Source organism: Staurois parvus, unplaced genomic scaffold (genome assembly GCF_062004578.1).
Source record: "Staurois parvus isolate SC_StPar_1 unplaced genomic scaffold, SC_StPar_1.0 ptg000299l, whole genome shotgun sequence".
Classification (NCBI taxonomy): Eukaryota; Metazoa; Chordata; class Amphibia; order Anura; family Ranidae; genus Staurois; species Staurois parvus.
The window spans coordinates 11648572-11656681 of record NW_028318095.1 but is presented as its reverse complement, the minus strand read 5'-3'; positions in this window follow the sequence as shown (position 1 = coordinate 11656681).

Here is an 8110-nt window from a genome sequence, read left to right as displayed (position 1 = left end):
ACAGACACTTACCTTTCCCTCAGTCTAGTGGTGTCCTCACCAATGCTGGTTTCACCAGCCATCTTCTCTCCCTGGCGCCGGCATCTTCAGTGTGGGGACCTGGCTGTGACAGCTTGCGGCTTCACAGCCGGGTGCCCACTGCGCATGCGCGAGAAGTTCTGCGCTTTGTGAATGGCCCCGTAGTCTTCTGGGACCTGTCACATGTCCCAGAAGACTACGGGGAGGGGGGGGGGGAATTTCGGCTTCTGATCGCCTAGGCAATCGCAGTGTAAGTGTGAGCGGGTACCTGTCAAATTTAGGTACCCGCTCCCCAAAGGTGCCAATCCTTCAATCCTTAATGGAGAGCGGGGCACAGAGGCTTAATGCGGAACTTCCCCTTTTGGGTGGAGCTCCGCTTTAAGCACCAGAATCAGAAGCACCAGATTATTAGACTTTAACAGAAGGTCATTCCCAATGATAATCACTCGACTAAAGGTGACTGAAGTAGTCAAGGTCATTGCCAGGGGTAATAGTAGCCAAGTATCTGAGCAGGGTCATAAATATTAACAAAGCCAAGGTCTGAGCTGAAGGCTTTCAAGCTAGATCATTCAAGCAAGCTGTCAAATCCAGGAAGACAGAGAACTGACAGGAACCAGAAATGAAAAACAAACTGGAAGATGAGTACAGGTACTGGAACTAGGCTATAATTGGAAAACTAGAAACACTCTGGGAACAGTATGACAAAGGCAAGGACTGAGACGAGGATACAATATATAAGGAATGCACACTGTAGCCTAAATGCTATATTGGGCAACTGGAGCACGGATGGTTGTGTCCGTTTAAAGGAGTCTAGAGAAATCAGGAGAGCTTTGCAACACTCATACATGTGCACAACAACAACACAAACAAATAAATAGGTAGGGTGCACTTGCACCAGAATACAGGAAACAAGTTGTATTTTATCGCTTGCCCACAGTTTTTGTAGGGTGCTGTAGAGAATAGGTGGAATGCGCCACCAAGCAATCACAGAAAAATATTGATCTTCACCAGCAAGCCTTAGTATAGTGATAATCCTGTCCTGCATTCACATAAAGCAACAGGTATCATGGGCATGTTGCTTTATAAAAACAAAGAACAAGATTTACACTATACCAAGTTGGGCTGGTAAAGATTCTTATTATTCTAGGAACACAGGAAAGAGACTTTGACTGCAGTAAGCCAGACATGGCTGTAGGAAAGAAAATAAACACAAAAGCAGAATTAAAAAAAAGGCAGTAGGAGCAAGGAAGGGCAGAAAAACAGCAGCAAATGCAACAGATGGACACAGGCAGGAGAGCACAGGTAAGTTCATTGACATTGTGTTCTCTGTTATTTTTAAAAGCACTGAAATGCAAAACTATTTTTTCATGTGATATTGTTTTTGTTTGTAAAAAGATATAGAAAACTAAAAATGTTAACTGAAATATGCATTCCGTGCCATCACTGTTTTGTAGTGTCAGCTTATGTTCCAATAAATGCTTTAGTCACTTGCTGCCCTGCCACAGTACACTAAGGCTAGGTTCACACTAGCTCACACACTGTGGGCTGGTTGCGGGTGCGAGAATCAATGCGATTCCCACACCCACATTGTGTGTGTGGGGGGGTGCCATTCATTCAATTTACATCTCCTCCCTGGGTCAGCTGATAGCTTCCCATGGCTTCCAATACCATTTCTACACTGATGGAACCCAAATTTATCTCTGTATTCCCCAGCTCACTCCGTCAGTCTCCTCACTATATACTAACAGACATATCAGCCTGGATGTCACACCACTTCCTCACATTCATTATATTCTCAAAAAATATCTTGATTTCTCTGTTCTAAGATTTCTAAGATTGATGGCACAACTATCAACCCGTCCTCGCATGCCAAGGTTCTAGGTGTAATCCAGGACTCTGAACCATCCTTTAGGCCCCACATCCAATCCCTGTCCATAGCTTGCCACTTCAACCTATGTAACATCTCCAAAATATGCTCCTTCCTAGCCAATAACACCACAAAGCTTATAATTCACTCCCTGGTAATCTCTTGCCTCAACTACTGCAACTCCTTTCTCACTGGCTTATCTTTTCGTAGGCTCCCCTTCAGGCCATCATAAATGCTAGAGCCAGGTTCATCCACCTTGCCAACCATTTAGTGTCTGCTACTCCTCTCTGTAAATCCCTCCACTGGCTTCTGCTCCCCAATAAATTAAATTCAAAATATTACCAACAACTTACAAAGCCATCCACAAATCGGCCCCCAGCTACATCTATAACCTAATCTAAAAAAAAACAGCCTAATTATTTTTATTCCTCCCAAAACCTCCTGCTCTCTAGCTCCCTTGTCACCCCCTCCCATGCTTGCCTCCAGGACTTTTCCCGAGCCTCTCCCATCCTATGGAACTCCCTACCCAATATGTCCTATTCTAACCCACCTAACAGCTGTACATTATTTTGCCCATCAGCTCAGTTCCCCCCACAGCTATTACCATATGCATCACTTGACCCTTCCTCTTCGATTGTAAGTGCTAACGAGCAGGACCCTCTGATTCCTCCTGTATTGAATTGTATTGTAATTGTACTGTCTGCCCTCATGTTGTAAAGCACTGTGCAAACGGTTGGCACTATAAAAATCCGGTATAATAATAATAATATTAATCAGTCAGTATCCCTGATCACCACCATACCAGTCATATGGTGACTGTACTGCCCTGTTGACAGTATGTAAAAAAAAATGTGAAAAATAAAACCATTTTATTTAATTTCTTGTGACAATTTAATTTTCCACAAAAATTGGACAAAAAAATTACAACTTCAAAAAACTTTCCATGCCTTTTACTAAATACCTTAGACTGTCTGCTTTTAAAAAAAGGGGTCATTTGTACTTCCCTGGCATTTTAGGGCCTCAAGAAATGAGACAGGCCATCAGTACTGATCAATTTTCGAAAATATAGATTCTATAACTTTCACACAAACCAATTAATATACACTTATTTGGGATTTTCCTTACCAAAAGACACATAGCAGAATACATTTTGGCCTAAATTTATGAAGAAATTAGATTTTCTGTTCTATTTTTTTTTATTTGGTATGTTGTATAACAGAAAGTAGAAAATATTGTTGGGTTTTTTTTCTGCCTTTTTTCATTTACATAATAAAAAAAGATCAAAATTGAATTTGTGTACAGTGTTGCATGACTGCACAATTGCCAGATAAATTAGTGCAGTGCAGAATACCAAAAAATGGCCTGGTCATGAGGGGGGTAAAACCCTCCGGCGCTTAAGTGGTTTTGGCGAAATTGCATCAGCGCACTGTTCAGGAGTGATTTTCACAGATTCTCCCAGATTTCCTCCCGGCTGTTCATGGTAGGTAAATGACATTTGCTTACCATTCCGACTCCCATATTTCAGATTTTCACCAACACTGAAAGAATAAGGACGAGACTATCGTTACAAATGACTGCAAGTTCAATTGATGTCACTGCTGCAAGGAAGTTCAGAGCAGAAAATTCCAGATGAAGTTGGGCTTTCACTTGCCAAGTTGGCTCGTGCTCTGCATATAGATTCCGCTCTATAAGGGTTTGTGTCAAAGGGCTTTAGGCTTTTGTCGATGGGTAAATGCAGTTTTATTTTTAAATCAATTTAAGGTGTTTCATTCAGAATTTACTGACAGGTTCATTTGACCTGCAGCTATCCTCCTTTTGACTTGCTTCAACATATTTTAAAATTCCATTGCCTTGTATGGGAGTAGTTATGATGTGTACAAAAGCCTGTTGACACAGGCTCTAATGGAGCAGCACTAAGGACTTGTTCACACTGACTAAATTCTAACGCTTCCAGAACATCCCTATAGCGTTAGACAGGCATTAATGAGCTGTAAAGTATGGGTGTTCTGCAAGCATTAAAAATGCTCCCCAAACACCGCTCCCCAAACACCCTATGCGCGGTTTTGATTTGTTTTACAATCGTTAAAACCGCACTACAAACACCTGTAATAAACCTAATGGTATTAATGTCCCACAAACGCCTGCCAGGCGTTTGAGGAGCATCACCGTAGACTTGAATTGGAGTCTTTCAAAGGCTTCAACTCCTCCTGACTCAACATGAGGCTTCAGTTTTGACGCAAAGCTAACACTTCATGTTTTGCTAATGTTAACAGCACTGTGTGCTGCCCATAGTATCATTACCAAACGCCTGCTTACAAAGCTAGTGTGAACTGAGCCTAAGTCAGGCGCAAATAAAGGGAACAGCTTTGTGAGATTTGATATTTTACCATTTAATGCCCTGTGTTACGGTCAAGGACACATTTAAAGCGGAGCTCTAGGCTCCCTCCAAAAAATTAAAAGTTATCAGCTACAAATACTGCAGCTGCTGACTTTTAATATAAGGACACTTACCTGTCTAGGGGTCCAGCGATATCCTCACCCAAGCTGATTCTTAAATCGGCTTCGAGTGCAGGTGCCGGCATCTTCAGTAAGGGAAACCAGAAGTGAAGCCTTCCCGGTCTCCTACTGTGCATGCGGGAAGCATGCTGCACTTTGTGACTGGTCCCACAGTCTTCTGGGACCCGTGAAGTGTCCCAGAAGACTGTAGGGGAAGGGGGGGGTGGGCGAACTTCTGACTTAAATCGCCATGGCACATCTGATCGGAAGTGGGTACCTGTCAAAACCAGGTACTCGCTCTCCCCCCCTCCTCCCCAAAAAGTTCCAAATGTGGCAGTGGAAGGGGGGGGGGAGGCAAACAAGCGGAACTTCCCCTTTTGGGTGAAGTTCCATTTTGATATTAAGTACAGGTGTGGTAGTAGGGTATGGTAGTAGTGTTACTAAAGGTGCCAAGTATGTGTGCTTTCAAGCTCTACCAATGAAAATTTGCCCCTGGTGTGAATTACAACACAACATACTAGGAATTCAAAACAGCCCTAACAAGTTTTTTGGAGGTAGCTTCCTTAAGAACCTGTGCCAGGCAAACATTTGCACTAATGTTGGTAAGATTACTGATATGTGTGGCAAATTTAGGCAGTTCTTACCGCCGCCACTTTAAGGATCTATCACGGTGGCAGCAACAAATTCTTAAAAAATTCAGCTCTGTTTAGGAAATTGGCAGTAATTCTGATCTGGCGTACAGAGGTGACAGTTTCCCACACAATGCTGTCTGAATCCCCTTACCTCATTTAGTTGTGGGCCGGGTGATTCCCCTGCCAAAAGCTAAATGTATACAAAAGGGCCAGGGATGCAGCTGATGTCATTACCCAAATATGGACATAGACCATATTTGGGAAATTACTTTTCCGTGGGTAGGCAGATCTGAAAGCCGCTATTGGATAGTTTAGTTCTCCATCAGGTCTGCTTCAATTTTGAAAGACTTTTCAGAACAGTGGGCAGATTTGAAAGCCGCTATTGGACTGAACAGCGGTTATGGATCCGCCCACTGCCGTGTTAATCAAAAGTGTAGTGGACCTGATGGGGAACTTGTCTTCTGGTTGCCATCAGGTTCCATCCAACCCCAGTAAAAAAAAAAAAAAACTCTTCGGCCAAGCATCTGCCAGTGTGACGGTGCATTGGTTGGGGAGGGAGGGCAGGAGTGACTGCACTGAGGAAGGAGTGTCAAGTGTGGACAAATGCTGACAAATCCATGTGACAGGTACATGAATTGGGGGCAAGCACCTGTTTACAACACCCTTTATGAATTCCCGTTTTTTTCTGCACGCACTGTTAAATACTGCACTATAGGCAGTATAATATATATATATATATATATATATATATATATATATATATATATATATATATATATATGGTATTATTATAAATTCCAATGTGAAAAATGTGAACCACAATTTTCAAATTTCCCTATGGATTTTCAATTGAAATGAGGACTTTGATGGGACAATACAGGACATTTAACATACTGAGACAAACCAATGCTACTTTGGCTTTGTTCTTTTGAAAGATAATTACCCAAGCTTTTTTCTTATATATAGCAGTCAAGCAGGTTGTCTTGCAGCATTTCTCTTGTATGTTGCATTATCCATCCTTCATTTTAGTTTTACGCTGATGAAAAGCAGCCCCACAACAAAATGCTTCCACACTTTACTCTAAGTATGTTGTTTTTCTGAGCTGTAGGTAGTGTTAGATTTGCTTTAAACTCATCAGAATTGATTTACTAAGGATAAATAGGTTGTTCACTTTGCAAGGGAAGTTTCACTTTGAAGGGAAGTTTGCCTCAAAGCCTAGATAATGTGGTGAAGCTTTGCTGACTTCCATCATCCAATAATGTGCAAGCAAAGCTGTTTTTTTTTTTATTTTAATTTTCCTTGCATGTGATTGGATTATTTTTTGCAAAGTGAAATTTCACTGCATTCACTAAACTCTGGGGCAAATTCCCTTGCAAAGTGAACAGCCTAATTGCCTTTAGTAAGTCAACTCCATTAATTTGAACATCTTTTATTTTGTGCTACCCTTCCATAGAGGTCAACCATAGCTCTGGAATATAATTTACTGAAGTATCAAGCTACTTCACAAATAAAAAGCCTTTTGTAGACACTGTATGGGTTGTTTGATAGAGCAAAGCGATAACTAAACTGATTCGCAAACCATTTTTATGTTTTTTTTTTTTTGCTTAATATATTCATACCCAATATAATCTGTGGACATATCGCTGTCTGAATTCCTCAATTGTGTGGTACCTTGCAGATTAAGCATCTGCGTGGAAATATTCAGGTGAATTCAGGGCCCATTCACACCATAACATGCTAAAGGAAAGTAATGCTCTGGGCACGTTTCCTTCACTGCACATACACGTGCTGCCCTTGCGACATGCATGTGGATGCCAATTAATTGTAAATGTTACCCCAAATCTTGGAAATGCAGCTTGTTTGCAGCCACAAAACCACATGGTATTGAACCATGTAGTTTGGTGCAATGTGATCTGAAAAGGTAGTGCTTGCACTACTTTTTCCGTGTTCTGGTACATTTGGCAGCCCATTGAAATGAATTGGCTGTCCAAATAGGAAGGCACGTAAGTGCACAGGGCTACAAGGGAATACGTGCGTTCCAGTGTGAACTGGTCTTCAAAGAGAAAACAAACAATTAAAAAATACAGTTATGATTTGTGAACAGATTTCTGCACCAGGCAGCACCAGAGATGACGGTTCAAATCCCAACCATGGCACTACCTGCCTGGAGTTTGCATGATATCCATTTGCCTATGTTGGTTTCCTCTGGGTATTCCAGTTTCCTCCCACACTCCAAAGACATACTGGTAGGTTAATTGGCTCCTGTCTCAATTGGCCCTAGCATGCATATGTATGAATGTGAGTTAGGGACCTTAGATTGTAAGCTCCTTGAGGGCAGGGACTGATGTGAAGTATAATATAAATGTAAAGTTCTGCACAAATTGTTGGTGCTAAACAAATACCTGGGAAAAAAATGAATAAAATAGTATAAACAGATTTAGGATAATCTGCAAAAATATTCTTAAGCTTATTTATAGTAGTAATAATAATAAAAATGCTCAGAAGGGCATCCAGAATTTGGATATTTTTGTATACTTTCCAAACTTAATGCTGAACTCTAACCAGGTATATAAAGATACAAATGAATGTAGTTCTGTATTTATCAATGCATACACAAATTATTATTAATGTAAGTACCTGAATTTGACTTGATATCAGCCTCTAGCAGTTCCTGTTCAGCAGAACTCTAACTGGGAGAGGGAAAAGCAGCACAAGCAGCCAATCAGTTCATGTGCTAACAAGGAACATGCTGATGCTAATAAAAACAGAGAGCAGAGCTCATTGTTTTTTTGCTTCTCTTTCACTGTACAGTCCAAGAATGGAGGGGGGGGGGGGGTCAAGGCCTGTGAGAATTCCTTAACTGCAGTAGAGAAGAAAAATTAGGTCTCCTGCTCTAGCAGACAGAGCTTTACTGTGTGGCAAAGCGGTTTAAATATCACAACTGGATGGACATAAGTACACATTTTTGTCAGATAAAACAGCTCCCATATACGTATTTCATCTGTGCATTTAGTTGTATGCCTGGAGTTCAGCTTAGATTTATATTACTTTATATATAATTTTTTTACCACGAGCTGTAATCTTCATTTTCACTAAT